Source organism: Cydia pomonella, chromosome 5, assembly GCF_033807575.1.
Source record: "Cydia pomonella isolate Wapato2018A chromosome 5, ilCydPomo1, whole genome shotgun sequence".
NCBI classification, from domain to species: domain Eukaryota; kingdom Metazoa; phylum Arthropoda; class Insecta; order Lepidoptera; family Tortricidae; genus Cydia; species Cydia pomonella.
The window spans coordinates 7,708,489-7,725,917 of record NC_084707.1 but is presented as its reverse complement, the minus strand read 5'-3'; positions in this window follow the sequence as shown (position 1 = coordinate 7,725,917).

The following is a 17,429-nucleotide window of genomic DNA, read 5'->3' as shown; positions in this document are numbered from 1 at the left end:
AATCAGTAATTGGCAATTAAGAGAAGCGGCCGAGGCAGTAAGTAGACGGGCACATAAAAACCCTGCCTATACCATTGATATAAGTAAAAGGGGTAGATATGTGACGTTAATAGTTGACAAAACTAAAATCTGGTCCAGCACCCATACATTTGCAAATACTACACACCATTATAATGTACATGTGCACAACGAGCAACAAGGATAACCAAATATAGTTAACAGTGCTGCGCAAGCGAGACCCCTATATTTTGCGTATTCCTCGAGGTGCAACAGAGAAAAACTAATAACATTATACAAATGTGTAGGCGAGACGTACATACTTCTTACATTGTCGTCTTAAAGTGATATTAAGTCATTTCGATTTTTAAAAAATATCAATGATTTGATATTACCTAATCTTAGACCGTCTCTCTCAAGCAAATATCTGAGCGAGCGAGTTACACTGAGATTAATATCAAATTATTGACTATCATATTTTTAAAGCATGAAATTGACCCTCGTTTTTTACTTCTGAAACCCTGGTCGACTATTCACTATGTTCAACTAACGTGTCGCCTCGAGAAAACCAGTATAACGATATGATCTCAGTTGATAGGGATCTCGAGGTTTCAGGGTTTCACTTCTGATGGTTTTTCGGAAAAGACAGGTACGCTTGACAAGAGCCAATATTGTAATCACTGGTAATTCGTAGTTACTCCTGGTATTTTTATATTCCAATCGTTCACCGAGCGCACGACTCAAGAGACCAATATAAAAGTGTGAACCTTGTTTATTCATAGCTACGATACGTATACGGATTCACTTATATTGGACAAGTTGTAAGTCATGGGAATAAGCGCCTTCAACGTCGGTCTTTATTAGGTAGCGTCAGGAAACAAATATTTATAGAATATATACGAAATTAAAATAAATAGGCACTTTATTTATTTTATGGAAAACAATTATTTTTTCGCTAACACACTAAATAAAATATGTAAAACCGTATGTATTTTATATGTAAGACCGATAGTTTATCTATACAATTAAAAAAAAATATGCGTAGAGGGCGGTATAAAAAGGAAAATTATAATGTATGGAGAGAAAAAAATTGTATCAAAAACGAAACCGAACATCATTTTTAATTTTCACAATTCAACGCTAGGCATTTCCACTGCTGCAGCTCGTTTTAAAATAGAAACAAGTTAAAGTTTTTTCTCTAAACATAATAGTTTTAATTTTTTTAACGTTCATACTCATTTTTAGTTAAAAAAATTGCAAAAAGTTATATTTTTTTTAAATCATTCCCTATCGAAGGCGAAATTAGCAATGTCCCACTTTTCTCGATTTGAGACGGCAGCGTGCCCTTACATTAGAATGTTCAATTTAAAGTATTCGTTCTGATTTTCATCGTTTTCATTTTCATCACCTTAGTTGCTCTACAAAGAGGACAAATTAAAACAAATAGTCAAACGGTAAATACGTAGTTAGGGAGTTTCGTTCTGTTCATCATCAGCAGTTCCACTACACTAATTGCCAGTTTTTGGATGAAAATGCTTAATTTGTAGACAAAAACTACAAAAATCACTATATGTGTATAGTTTCTATTTTTCTCCTTGAGCTTCTACGGTTTATCGTCATATCTATTGTTTAAAAACCGCAAAGGCGCGTGCGACTATGAAAAAATGGTCAGGCCGCATAGGTAGCGTTTATTGAATTACTACTCTATTGAGCACGGAATAAGATTCATTATGAACTAATACAGAATTCTAACAGAATAGCTGTCTGATCTCTATTGGTGCGTCTAAGGTAGGCGACTAAACGCTCTCAAACCAGCTTAACTTGTGACACTGCGATCCGAAACAAAGATACGTATTCGAAGACCGCTTTCTCTGGTAATGCGAGCGCACGGCTAGCTAGCGCGAAGGAAGCAATGTTATGTTTCTCGAAGAGCAGGTAAAAAACAGCGCCGGATTTTCACTTTCCCATTGTTTTATTGTTTATTTAGAATTAGCCTGTTTAAAGTTTAAAATTAGCAAACAACTGTTTAAACAGTTGATTATAAAAATGAGTATATCTCGTTATTATTGTAATAACACAAACCCATTCTGTTAGATGTGTACCTACTATTTAAATAGTGTTATGTTTTATCTCTTTAAATTAAAGAACGTAAAACCACCTAAATATATTTGTGTGAAAATCCGGCCCTGTTTTTTACCTGCACTTCGAGAAACATAACATTGCTTCCTTGGCGCTAGCAAGCCGTGCGCTCGCATTACCAGTGCAAGCAAGGTCTTCGAATACGTATCTTTGTTTCGGATCGCAGTGTCACAAGTTAAGCTGGTTTGAGAGCGTTTAGTCGCCTACCTTAGACGCACCAATAGAGATCGGACAGCTATTCTGTTAGAATTCTGTATTAGTTCATAATGAATCTTATTCCGTGCTCAATAGAGTAGTAATTCAATAAACGCTACCTACGCGGCCTGACCATTTTTTCATAGTGGCACGCCCCTTTGCGGTTTTTAAACAATAGATAAGACGATAATCCGTAGAAGCTCACGGAGAAAAATAGAAACTATACCTATAAGATTTTAGGTAGTCCCTCAATTCTTCATGGATTCCATCATCAGACCTTTGAACCCGGGACGGGACCATCGGCTTCATAGGCAGGGTCACTGCCCACTAGGCCAGACCAGTCGTCAAACATTTTACTTGACAAATAGAGATGATTATTATTTATTTCTTTTGTTTATGATAAAAGGAAGTAAATAAATAAGTTAAATTTGATTGATTTAATATCTGTACTAAATATTTTTTACACAGTTTTCAACATACATAAATACATCTTAAAACTACACTATAACTCGCATATTAAAATTGTAAATCCAAGCTCTGGTTAAAAATGCTGTCCATAGTTTTCCTATTGTTGTTTGTACAATAGTCCATCAAAAATTACTAAATAGTACTTGTGTACACAATACTATTTAGTAATTTTTGATGGACTATTCCCGATGTTTGGGTTTCAAGTTAATGCAAGATATTGTTTTAAAAATACTATCAGAAAAACTGGATTTTTGGTTAACAACCGGTTATTCGTATATTAAAATAAAAACCGGTTACATTCTATAGTTTCAAGGAATAGGAGCACATGATTTAAAAAGTTGCATATTTATAAAAAATTTGCTGACTCTACAATGCATGAAGTGGGCATGCCTACTTGACACTCGGATAAACGTGTTTCTCACATGGGTAATACATTATTTAGCTGTCGCGCTCACTCATTAACAAGGAAATTTTAAATATTATTTAGTAAAAATTATGTTTTCAAATGTTATAACAGTACTTACGAATGAAAAGTGATACCGTGAGCTTTGTTTTTGTGCTTGGAGCTATTGAAGCACTGGAAAAAGGCGCAACACGGCATTCTTTGGCAATATTTTATCGAATTTGATGACAATGTTGACACTTCAGCGTCACCCGTACGACTAATTCAATATAGGTCCCGGAACCTATATTTTGTGGCTCACGATCGAGCGCCTGGTACCTCATCTACCCCTATTACGTACATCAATGGCCTATACTTACTTATTGACATTTCAAAAATAACTCTACGTAGGTACACACTTTGTTCGCCGATATTTATTCCATGCCATCGAGTACGCTCAATATACCGTGGTTTTATTGTCAGTATCTCTGATAAAACTAATTAGATTTTTACTGTGTGTACTTCCACTAAAAGCATCGGCATCACTATGTTAATAAACAAGTGATTGGACTCTTTCTAGTTCTTTTATAAAAAAAAAAACAAGACCCAGCTTAATCTGTGTAATGAAACTAAACACGTACCAGGTATACTTAGTTTCTAATTTCATTAAACTCCATTCACTCTATTGAGTTTATTTCTATTTATTGAAACTATTGGGAAAGCAATTGCCTAATTACAATGGAACCAATGGCAATGATAGAACAAGTGAGCAATTGGGTTGGGAATACAGAGGATACAATATTCAGTAGGTTTACTGTGTAGTAGCGTTTACTTGAAGTATTGCAGTATGCGGCAGTTATCTAAATGGGTCGTGGTTTCCTTGTAGGGCCTGTCACACGCTAGTGAGAGTGCTTCCGATATCAGTTGTAGCGTGAGACTAGATATTCAATATCAATTATACTAGTTCTTCCTTAGTACTCTATATTGAAGAGGGACTGTAGCCCAAAACGAAAGGAGCATGAGCTTAGCGTTTTTTTAAGGCGGGACTCTACCAGTGTGCGGCACAAGCCTTTTTGTACTGAATATGCTTGCGCTTACGCGTCTCTTACGCTTACGCGCCGTGTGCTGAGGGCCTTGCGCGTCTCTTACGCTTACGCTCCGTGTGATGAGGGCCGTTATACTCTTCCTTTATAATTTGCCACAAATACCTATTTACCTATGGTAACTACCCACATCCAGGCTTTAATTTGGAACATAAACACGCTAACTGAATGCGGGCCCGCCTCGAATGTTTGCATTGTGGGTACTAAACTTTAATGAAATTCCAAGTATTTAAACTCCGTATTTGAGAATTTGCCAAAGGCATTCCTTGCAAAGTGAACTTTACAGCTGGTTCGATGTTTAATCAATATTAAAATTCCAAAATACCTCCGACGTTGTTTCGTTAAATATTCTTTGTTCATGCTTACAACCCTTTGTTCAAACAACAGCGACGGTGATATACGCAACATGGTTTAGTTCGTACTAAAACCACAAAATTATGATTAATTTTCAATAATGCCAGCTTCCACACATTTCTATACTTCATGCTTCTTCATGCTTCAGACAGGTTTGCAATCTTAATAACTGGTACTAAACTCCCATTTTTAATTCTGTGGAATTCTGGCAGCTGACGTTACAGGGATAGTAAACATTTTTTACTGTACATTTTGTTGTCCATTATTTATTTAACTGAGAAACACATTAGCATGTTCAAGTTGAAATTGTTGAAAGCCGAACGAGTCATGACGTTAGCAGTTTTGCAGTTTGTTTGGGGGGATATTTGACAGCTGACGGTTAGAACTGAGTTTCTTTTTACAAAATTGCAACACTGGATTTATTATTCGCTGTACAAATATATATATATTAAATATATGTATATTAGCCATTTATTTCATCAAGCTGAAATTGCTGAGACGGGATAGTACAAAGCATAAAAAATATAATTTTAGACCAAAGGTTTATGATAATATATGAAAGTCATTAGAATGATACCTGTAAAAATTATTTTTTACCCCAGATATACTGTGATATATATTTATGTGTTTTTTTCCATAGGTGTACCTTGACAACTACTTATTGAAAAGAGCTGTCAAAAAAATCTCAGACATTTTAATCATATTTTTTTCAGGGAATTAAATATTAAATAAATCAGAGTTATACTCCTACTCATTCTTTGTAGCTATGATTTGGTTTGATTGCTCTACCTTATATAGTTTAGGAGAAAAACGACTTTGAAAAATGTGTCCATAAAATGACGTTTTTGACATTATCTCGGTGACGGTTCAAGATAGGGGGCTGAAAGTTAAGGTGTTTCTATATTATAAGATAGCCAACAAATGGCATTATAAAATCCGATATTCGTCACGGAATCCACTTCTCCTTCCTTAGCCTGCTAGAGCCTTTAAGGAATATTATTTACATCACCAGGAAACGTCAGAATTCATCGGAATTAAAAACGAGAGTTTAAGTCAATTAAAAACGTACGGCAACTCACTGACAGTGATAAGGTATCTTATCGATCTGGAAAGAATGCAAAGGCAAATACAAGAGACTGTAGAAAAATACAAAATCATAACTTATGTTGCGCCTTATCACATTTAGGCTATTTGTCGATTCAACATGAATCAAATCTTATTAAAAAAGGTATTATCAACCGCTTCCATTCTTGAAAGAAAATGTAAGTAAAGTTTCTCTTTTTATGATATTAAAAATATTTTTCCTGTGCCATCTCGACTTCAGTTTCATCGAAGTTGTTCCCGTCATTTTGTCGGTTACAAGAAAATCCCAGTTAGTCAGTCGTGCGCGCAAGGTCGTCGACCCGGACTTATCAACATCAAACTTGTAGTTAAGGTTCTCGCCCGTTTACTAACGTATTTGCATAGGAACCGCTCTTAGTTTTAAATATAAAAACAAACTAGATATTTAGATTTGGCTCTATGTATTTCGTTTGCGCTGCGCCGTTACGTTTCATTTAACTTTGGAGAGTATGTACATCTGGAGCATTCCACGGGCTGTCCCGTACGGACGCATTTATTTCCTGTGTTGCGACTTTTTTCGGCGTTTAAAGCAGGCGATTCTTTTTCTGTGCATATTTTTGACCATTAGTCAAAAGGAAGCTCTTGTACCTTCTTCAGGACATTCGCGTTTGTACGGGACAACGGTAGAAAATTTCGTGAAAATCTCATGTGCTATTTTTTCTTTTAATATACTTATGTTTAAATTAATGTTTATTAAAACAAAATGTAATATGTCCCTCTTATATTCTCATTCAAGTCCATAGCGGTCTGGCCCACTCCTTAAGCAACATAATACTCGTACTTATTAGGTTGTTTTTTGCTTTATAAATAATAAATAATGGGCATTCGTACACTCATTGACTAAACCTAGTAAGCTCAAGAAGGCTTGGGTTGTAATATCAGAATATATCTAGTACTTACTCGTACGGTTATTAAATACAAAAATATAATAAAATTGTACCAGCCTAATAGTCTGAAATATCAGAATTAAATAGATTGTTATAGTGATAGCTAAAGTGTTGAAATGCGAGTATATGTAATATAGTTTTGGATCTTTATAATTTATTTGATGCTGACATTGCTGACTGTGCGACTGTGAGTTCTAAAGAACTACTTAACTGTAACGTGACGTAACCTACCCACACAAGAACTTGATGTCGAGTCAACTCATAAGGAGTTGGATAATTCCAAAGAAACTGTTACGCATGTTTGTTTTACGTCGCGTCGGTAAATAATACTTCAGAAGTACAACCTTAATGTTGACTCTCCAGATAAAACATTTTTTCAAACAGCATGTTTGTTCTGTCTGTCGTTGGATTTTAAAGCCGTTATGTATATGTATGTATGCTTTATACAAAATATTCTTAAATATACATTCAATCAAGTAATACATATCTGTTCTGAAATCGGCATCAATTAATCTAGATACGCTAGATATTGTTTTCTAAATTTGTTGGTGGTACCAAAGCGAGGAGTTTATCATTTTCGTATCTAGAAAATTATGAGTGTACTCTAAAATCAAGTTATAAAAGGCCAGACCACCTATGGCCATAACATATAATTACGTCGAAGGGGTGCTGACCTGCAGCGAATGTGGCCGCACATTCGCTGCTAAGATTGGCTACGTCAGTCACCTGAGAGCGCACCAGCGACACTCTCAGCGGTAGAAAGCAGTTGCTGTGGCCGAAAACGGCTAGGAGACGATGATGTTATATTATAATTAAGAAAACATTTTAAATGTTAATTACATCGTGGGCTAATGTTTTTTAAATGGGCTTACTGCCCATGACAAAAATATTCTACAAATTCCATCTCCGTTCGTTGGCGGTGTTGATACTATTGATGCTATACAAATTGCTAATATTGAAATTAATGTAAGCATATCAGGCGGTGTACGCTGCAGTACCGCACAAGTAGCTCATATAATTGTATCGTTGATCTAACTGACAATCTATTACATTACCAACAAGGGGATTGTTTGTTTGCAATATAGAGATCAAATAATCACCTCTGACCTCGCTTCGTGATCTATGTGAACTGCGGGTCCGAGTGAAAGGAGTGGGCCAGTATCACCCAGCTAATAGCTAGGTTGTTAGAGTTAGAGCTACTATTGTGATGACGTACTACAAAATAAATGTTTCAAAGCATGTTTATACTACATATACAACACATACTAACTAACAACTATTTAAAATTAAAATACCAGAGTTATTAATCTATTTTTTTTTATCAGGACGTGTGATTGCAACGGTAAAAATGTTGATCTTCAAAGTAGCAAATACTGAGCTTACTTATTGGGAGCGTGCACGACTGTCACGCAACCTAGTGTCCGCAATTCTAGGGGAAAACGTCAATTCACTACATCTTATAAAACTACTCCAAAACTAAAAACTACTGAACGGATTTTCATACGACTTTCATCTATCAATAGAGTGATTCTTGAGGAAGGTTTAAGTATATAACTTGTTAAGGATTTGTGTAGATTGTTTGAAATATAACGATGTTGTCGGAAAAAATCACGCTGGCTAGGAGCTTTAATCGAAAACGCTGCCTAATCCGTTTGAGCTATAACAATACAATGTATGGTGGGGTTGTTGCTCATTCATAGGTCTACAAAAATGTCCGCGATGTTAAATGTCTATCTTTTAAGGATAACTTACAATATCAATTCTTAACTTCTAGAAAAAGATCACGTAATATGTGGCATTTGCAAAGCTATTTACATGGATACATTATTAACAATTATCAAAATAAATACGTTAGTTATATTAAGCTTTTCATACAGATTACAATGGTCCCTTACACCATACAATTTAAACAAATATTTCAGGAGTAATCGTAAATCAAAGTTTCATTTCGAGCCATATAATTGTACGAAATGTTAAAGACGCTATCCGCAGTTAGTTCAAATTTTTACCATCTTATGCGCTGGGATCGCTTTACTTACCCCCACCATGCACTTCGCACGGTCCCAATAACTCTTCTAAGCTAAAATTGTCAAACACAGCCGGTGGATTCAAGTTACCCAGGGCCCAAAGTAAACTTTGGCCCATGTGTTCACTACTAACTTTTGAGGTAGGTGAGGTTTGACGGTTTGAAACTGAGTGAGACCAACCTAAACCCGTAAACGGTGAAACATGAGTTAATAGGTAAAATTGCAAATATTAGACTAATATGGTTTTAAGGGGACCTAGTTACGTCTAATACAGGCACAGGGCAAAGGGGACCGACAGAATGATAAATGAAGCCAAATTATGCTTGATATGAGAGCCAAGCGAAGGGGAGGGCCAGACTGCTATGGTATTGAAATAGAATACAAAAGGAAAACATTATATCTTGTTGTAAATATTGTAATACCTTCAAATAGCAAAGATTTGATGATTTTGATAATATTTGCATAACGTATTATAGATATGAGTGAGTAGCCTTCCCTCCATGTGTTGCTTGGGAGAGGGAGTCAATATCCATTTTTATTGCTCTCCACTTCGCTTCGTTTTTGATATCTTTTTCAGAATGTATTATATACTTATTAAGCTTTCCAACTTTTCCAACGTACCTCATTTCGTGCCCAAGGTCCAGATCGGAGATCCAGAGGTATAGATATATATAGCCTCTGAATCTGAATCTTCGACCGAAATCGCTGACGTGACGTGAAAATACAATTTAAATTAATGCAAATATGATATTATAAAAATATGAATGCTATGCGGTAGACCTAAATACCACTGTGTTTATTCGGTTTGGACATTTTAATTTGTAAAATAGTAACGTTTCTATTTCGACACGCTTATAGCCAAATGTTTTATAAATAAACACGCGTCAACAAAATAAGGGCCAAATACTGTGAATTTTGTTATTGTGGCCAGGAGTTATTTGAATTCCAACTTAATGATAAGAGTATATATTTATGTCATGAAAAGATTTACGAATTTATTTACTTTCACGATTTACGAAAAACAAATCGTGTTGAAGTGATAACGTTTTGCGTTCGGTTGTTAAGTCGAATACGTTTAATTTGTTGTTTGTGAATGATTTTTCTGGCGATCAAAATAAGTACGAAACTTAACCGGATTTAACAGTAATCAAATATCATTAGATTAAGGATGTGCTGGCATAATTTTAATGGCTTTTTCTCAAAACTGTAAGTTTTCAGTAATGTCAAGCGATATGTTCTTAAAATCAAAATGCACAGCAATAATGATATGCTTCAAAAGCATGTTAGGTACTTACCTACAGAAAGTACGTCTCATGAATAAGGTTTTAAAGTGTTGAGAGAAATGAAGTATCATTGAAAAAAAAAAAAACATTTTTGATTTCAGAAGAGGTTTTTTTTTTGGGAAGGACGTTTAAATTAAGTACTATCACCTGCAATAACATGTTACTCTTCGAAGGCCGCAAAAATATGTGACACGCTATTAAGGCTCTACAAATAAGATCGTGTCAGATATATTCGCGGCCTTCGTTGTGTAACATATTATTGCAGCGTTAGCGAGCACTAAAAGCTTGCAAAGATTGATTTTGCTACACACAGTTAAAATTATTTCTTGATAGCAACTAAAGTAAACCAGAATTCATGCATCATTACTTTCCGAAGTAAACAAAAATGTTGCTTACGTGTTTTCCCCTAAGATGTGCAAGCTTCGTACCGGCTAAGAACGCTCGTTATTTCTCAGCGCTTTTAAGGAGTTCAGAAGTCTTTCATGTAAACGTTAATATTTTCACCCGAGTGATACCTAGCGGAAAGAGTATTTGCCTTGACAAAAGTTAAACGATCGTTCGCCATGACACGAGGCATCTAAGAAATGCCAAGCGAGGCAAGGCACTATCGACGTTGCCCTTAAATATTCATACACGACTGCTGAGGCCGCTCCATCAATATTAATAACCTACCGACGGTGATAGAAATGTGCTTCACTAATAAATTGCCCCCGTAACGGTTATATAATTTTATTTTAATCGTGTTCTCCTTAACTAATCGACGTGTGAGACATACTTATTTATTATAATTATATTTCAGCCCCCACCACTCTAACTAATTCTTGATTACATTAAATAGCTTTTTGAGAAGTATTTTCAATGGACAGTCAATATTTACTTATCATGCTTAGAATAAAAAGGTAATAGATGGATTGCCAGTGTATAGTGAAGGAATTTACGATTCGAAATCAAATGCTTCGATAAAAATGTCAAACCACTAAAATCTAAAAGTGATGGTCTAATCGTACTTATCAGAGTAACAATCAATACGTCGCTTTGAATACTCTTCCGTATACAATTTTATTTATTGGTAGATTATATTCGGATAACTTAATACTGATGCAACGACTAACTGTATTTGTAAGTGCAGGTTGTATTTAAAAGGTTATTATAGAGAAGGTCAAAAAGAACATTTACACTATCTGATATCTTATTTCTTTTCATAGATATTATCGTACCGATGCATGTGAACAAGATTATGCTATTAAAGACGATTAAACACATTCACATTCCTGACGTCGACAGATCGATAAGTAAGACTCGTATAACCGTGATATGAATCAACGTTACTCGATGATTCGCTTCCTCACTAATTAAGTAAATGTACCTACAACCTTCCTCAAACGGTAATAAAAACTTTGACCTTTAATGAAACAGCGTGCCGTGATTTATGGTGGCACTGATATTTATTTATAAGAGAGAATTTCCATAAATGCTGGTGTCGGTTTCATTCACATGCCTATGCGCCTTGTTAACGCAAGTGTTATATGAGTGGCATACACGAGTCCAACAATTACGCGAACCAAAAGCGGATTTCGAACTTACATAGAAATGTTTGTATAGTACATATTAAATATTGTTGGTGTTCTATAGAAAACATTTTAGTGTCGGCAGGAGTTGCATGTTTTAGTTCCACTTTTCCTATTCTATCACCAAATCTCCAGGTGCAAGCGTGAGGAGCGAATGCATCTTTTCACTTCCATGCTTCGGTATACTATTTATTCGCACAAAGCGATTTGCATGGCCTTTCTGAATACGAACTCTTATGAATTTTCCTTGACACCAGGATCTAGGTCTCTTCATAAATTATTACTAAATGTCAAACTAGGATCAATAATTGTTCAGTTGAAAAGCAAATATAAAATGTAACTTTGTAATAAAATGTTATAAAAACTTCACGGATCTTGAGAGCACAGTGAAACTAGTCACCGTGATCGCTTGACTTGCCAGCGTTGAGAATGCACGGCCTGAAACTGGCTTAACCATAGCCTGCGAGCCATAATGACGTTAGCAGCTAGGAACATGATCGATAATGTTTCGTCATTATGGGTAAACTTGGCACGAGAACTCGTCTCCGCGCGCGCTTGCTAAATAACTATTGCGACTTTGACGTCAGTGAAGCTTAGTATTAAAAAGCCATTTGTGGCCTGTCAAGTAATCGCTTAGCTAATGCGATCGGCTCGTGCTTGTTAAACTGCAATTATATTATCACTGAATAAACCAAGTCGTAGTTATACATTTGTTAGGGGAACGCCGTGAAGAGGTGGTTGAGGCGGTAAAGGTCCTCGAGCAGGAAGCAACCAAGATAGGTCTCAGGATCAATCAAGCAAAAACCGTATACCTTCACATGAAACGGTACAAAAACACGCGAGTTCGCCGTGACAGCCTTCATGTGGAGGGTTCCGTCTATCAGGGTGTTGACAAGTTCCGCTACCTCGGATGTACAGTCACCGATACAAACACCCGGGAGGAGGAGATTGCACTGCGTATTCAAAACGCACTACGATGTAGAGCAGTCCTCCATAAAGTGTTGGTGTCCAGGCTTCTCAGTAAGAGTACAAAACTAAGAATCTATAAAACCGTCATTCGGCCTATTCTCATGTACGGCTGTGAGGCCTGGACACTAACTCAAAAAGAGGAAAGTCAGCTCCTGATGGCGGAAAGAAAAGTGCTCAGGAAGATCCTGGGACCTGTCCGAAGTGACGACGGCTCCTGGAGGATCCGGAAAAATGCCGAGATCGAAGAGTTGGTGGCTGAGCCCAATATCATAGGCGTAACTAAATCCCACAGACTTCGCTGGCTCGGTCACCTACTCAGAATGGGGAAGGATCGCGTAGTCAAGGAAGCGTACTTGGGGCGACCAACCGGCCGTCGTCCGATCGGGCGCCCCAGGTACCGCTGGTGTGATGTCGTGGAGGCGGACCTGCGTCGGCTGAATGCCAATTCATGGCAGGAAACCGCGCTGGATCGGGACAGGTGGCGTTCTCTCGTTTCGGAGGCCAAGATTATTTTTGGATCGCTGAGCCAAAGCAGTTAGTTAGTTAGTAGTTATACATGGTGACATAATCAGAAGTAACAAGACGCGACGAAGAAGGAAAGCGACATCTAAAGTCGGTGTTAAATTTTGCAGCTCAAATGTAAAAACAAATAAATCCGAACACGTTACTTTATACTGATCGATCGACATTGTGTCAATCTCACTCCCCGTAGTCCCCGAACACGTGTACAGTGTAGTTCGCAGTGTTAATACTAACCGTTTATTTCGTAAACAAAAAACACGCTATACGACTAAATAAATAATGGTGCGGAAGTCATAGGGTAATTTTAAATTAATTAATATCGTTTTAACTAAATTATTCTAATGACAAACTTCTTTTGTTTCAGGTAATAATTGCAGATTAAAATGGCAATGGTTTAAAAATGACACCGACACTACACGCGTCTTAAACAACGACTTGGGAATGACAGGCTTGGATTTCTGTAATAGACATGACGACTGATTGATACCTGTAATTATCACGTAGAGATAATTGTGTTGCGTGTCCTTTAGGCCTTGGTCTTGGTACCTATTGTTTAGGTGTCTTGCACGCAACTTAGTACTTAGTTACTGTGTCCGACGGCTCTCGGGGCGTGGAATCGTTTCATTATAGTAAGAGTATTTCAGGTTATTAATTGAGGTATTTAGCTAACTAACAGAGACAAGTATAAGTTTCGTTCTTTCGGACTGGAGTTTGTTGTAGACTCGAGCACTTTATCAGTTCAAAATATATGATATAATTATAAACCCTTGAGGTGAATAAAATATTAATTTTTAATTAATTTTTATTTAATTTTTAATTACCGTCATAATCACAACCCGTATAAAAGGTAATATAAAATTAAATGGCCCTGAGATTTCACACTTTCCGTTACACAACAATCGCTTCATTTCCAAGCATCGCACATATTCAACTTACGAGTCTATTAGTTACTTACTCATCTCTGTAACTAAATATTACGTCGCTAGCTAGCTAAAACTGAACAATTAACTTGTAACTGCAATTAATACATTTTGCAAATGCTTTCATTAACACTAAGTAAGTGGCAACGATTCAAGTTTCCCTTTCGAATATTTATTATTTGCAACTCTGTTTCATCACGGCGTGGGTTTTAGACGTAATGTATGCTTATGACAGTATGGGTGTAAATTCACGCTGATTACAAGCAATGAGACGTCTATTCCAACCACTTACAGAGTGTACACGAGTCGTCACTGGAAGACCAGTATAAAACGCTCTCTGATAGCAAATAATAGTAAGTAATAGTAGTAAGGATAAGTTCGCCTTTGTTTGTACTAATGATGATTGTTTTTTGTCTGTTTTGTTTTCATTTTTGTACAAATATCTGGGAGATCGAGCTTTGCTCGGAAAACATATTGAAACTCAAAAATGCGCGTTTTCCTAGAGATAAGACCTAGCTAGATCGATTTTTCGCCCCCGAAAACCCCCACATAGCAAATTTCATCGAAATCGTTAGAGCTGTTTCCTAGATCCCCGAAATATACACACAAGAATTGCTCGTTAAAAGATATAAGATAATTTTTGTACAATAATGTGTTTTACTACTACCAAAGAGAATTTGAAATGGAGGTGTATTGTCAAAGAAAACTTTGTAATGACGGAAATTTAACAACAACCAAATAACAGCAATTATTGTAACTCATGGAATCATTTTATACATATGTTTAACTCGGAAGAAATAAATCATAATAAGTTATCTAAATATATCTCAACCAGTTTTGGAAATATAAATTAAGTTTTCAGCACTATCAGCGAATGAATGTTCCTTATTGGATAATCAGTTGTCACTGATATTGTTGCTAGATCAATAACTTTCTCTCCACAAAAAAATCATGTAACATTTAAGATAAGATAAGATAATCTTTGTAAGAGTCAAATACTCGTACAATTTTGTACAACAAACATACAAATTCCACATTACGTATGTAATTGGAATATAGGGACTGACCTTGGATATGCGAAACATTAATTATTTGCGATTTAGACGATTTTAACACTAAAAGTTAGAAAATACCATTTCCCTATGAGTGTGCGTATTTATACTACAATACTGGTTTTCCAGTGCATTCAACTCACCCGCTTTTGGCGATTTTAATAAATATCCAGCTCGTGTCGGTGGCAATATTGACATGTGTATTAACACTGCTTACTCGAAGTAAACACATGAAAACATACAAAATATTTTAGGTGCCATACTGTCCAGGCACCCTGTAGTGATTTAAACCCATTAAGCTCAGCGTGGTTTTTGCGTTTCATATGGAAATGTAGAACGCATTAAATAGAGTGAGTTGTAGTAGCAATCTGTAGTATTATTTTTACCTAGTCACATTTTCTTGTTCATAATAAAACCAGATTTACTATAACTACTGTTTAATCTTGTAGAAAGATACAATTGAGTTTGAGCGCAAGTACAGTCAGCAAAGTTGAGTTGGTAGTACCAAACGACTTCAAACATGTCACTTCCTAGAGCATATAAAAGGGATATTTTATTATTTTATCCTTTTTGAGTCGGTGTCTCTTTTTTCTTTTAAGTAATTTTTGGAACGAAATTCCTTAGTGGTCGGTGCGGACTTGGCAGCTAGGCGAAAATTATGGGATTTTTCTGTCACGGAAACTCGTCACGACCCTTTCTTAAATTCGCCTCAACGATTGAGAATGAGAAAGAATGAGAATGCGGATGAGGAAGACGGACACGAACAAAAACATGAAAATGATTTCCTCATATGTAGGGATTGCAAACCGGATTGATTTTCAATCCGGCCGGATCCGGCTGGATTTTGGCCATAATCCGGCCTGATCCGACCGGACCGGATCCGGTTTGGTATAGGGATATCAAAATTAATTAAATGACATATTTTTCTAGTTTTTTGCGTAATACGTATTCCTAAATCTATAATTTGAAGGTAATAAATAACTTCTTAACAATAAAATAACCCTTAGTAGTAAAAAGTGTGACCTTGTCAATATCACTTAAAAACCCAAATATGAAATCGGTCATTTATTATATATTCACAAGTGCTCAAATTTTCGTTTACATTTATAAATTTGATTAGTTTCCAAAGCCCGGTAATGGGATGTGGGGTGGGAATTGGAACTCCTTGAAATGACAAGTTTTCGTAACTGGTCCTTGATTGAATTCTTTGTAACGTTGACATCCATTCTAGTAAGAAAATAAGATATTTTACTATTAACCAAAATGATATTAAATTTTCCCTCATTTTTTGCCCAAGAAAGTAGTACTTTAGTACTTTTTTTTATTTACAGAAAAGTATATTGGTCAAATTATAGGGAATGGAACACGACTTACACGACACGACGATCTCATGTGAAAAATAATAGAGTGTAGAATTGGAATCCATCGCGGAAAGGGACTCCTTAAGAAAAGTTACATGGATGAAATAAAGAATTGGCTAGACGTAGAGTAGCATGTACCATTAAGGAAATTGCATAAGATTGGATGAAATTGTAAATACAAAAGATTCTCTCTCAAATTTGAATAGAAAATAAACAATATTTTATCATATATATATATAAACTCGAAGTAAACTAAAGATTATCAATGTTATCATTTCATTTCATACATTCATTTTCAATACAAACTTACAATCTTATATTCATTCACACATGTAACACATATTGATTAGCCCAGCTCTAGTCGGTTGAGTACTGCCGACTTAATCCTGCTCATTTGTTTATTTTTAATCTCCTATCACAACATTATGACACTCTTTTCTTCTCTTTAGCATAAATTACAAATGCCTTCCGTGGTATCTCCATCGTTTAATTTTTCCTTCTATTACAGTATTTATGTAATCGTCGTATCGTGCCACCAACATGAAAGGCAACTTCTGTTCCTAGTCATCGTCATAATAAATATATTTGTATTTAACTAAATTTAAACGTTTTCATTCGTTTTATGCTCTGTTCAAGTTCATACCTCTCATCCGTCGCCTTTTCCTCATCTAAACCGCACAGTGCGTGCTGTATTTAGGCGTTTTTTTTATTTGACCGGATCCGGTCCGGATCCGGTGATTTTTACCGGATCCGGTAGCTCCTGAAAAGTGCCGGATCCGGCCGGATTACCGGATCCGCCGGACCGGATTGCAATCCCTACTCATATGTGATGTGAAGAAGAAAAGTATGTGTCAACTTCTTTTCTTAACATCGTTCAACCGAGTGTTCCACGACACTCGCGCATGTTTTTGCCAAATAATATATATTTTTTTGTAGTTTTAGTAACTATTAAATTTAATGACAATAACCCATCAAGGGGCTTCTAATTAAACAAATTAACTGACGTGCAGTGATTAACCAGATTGACTAATTAGTTGCTTGTCATTACGCCATTAAACATGATTGAGTCAATCAAGGATC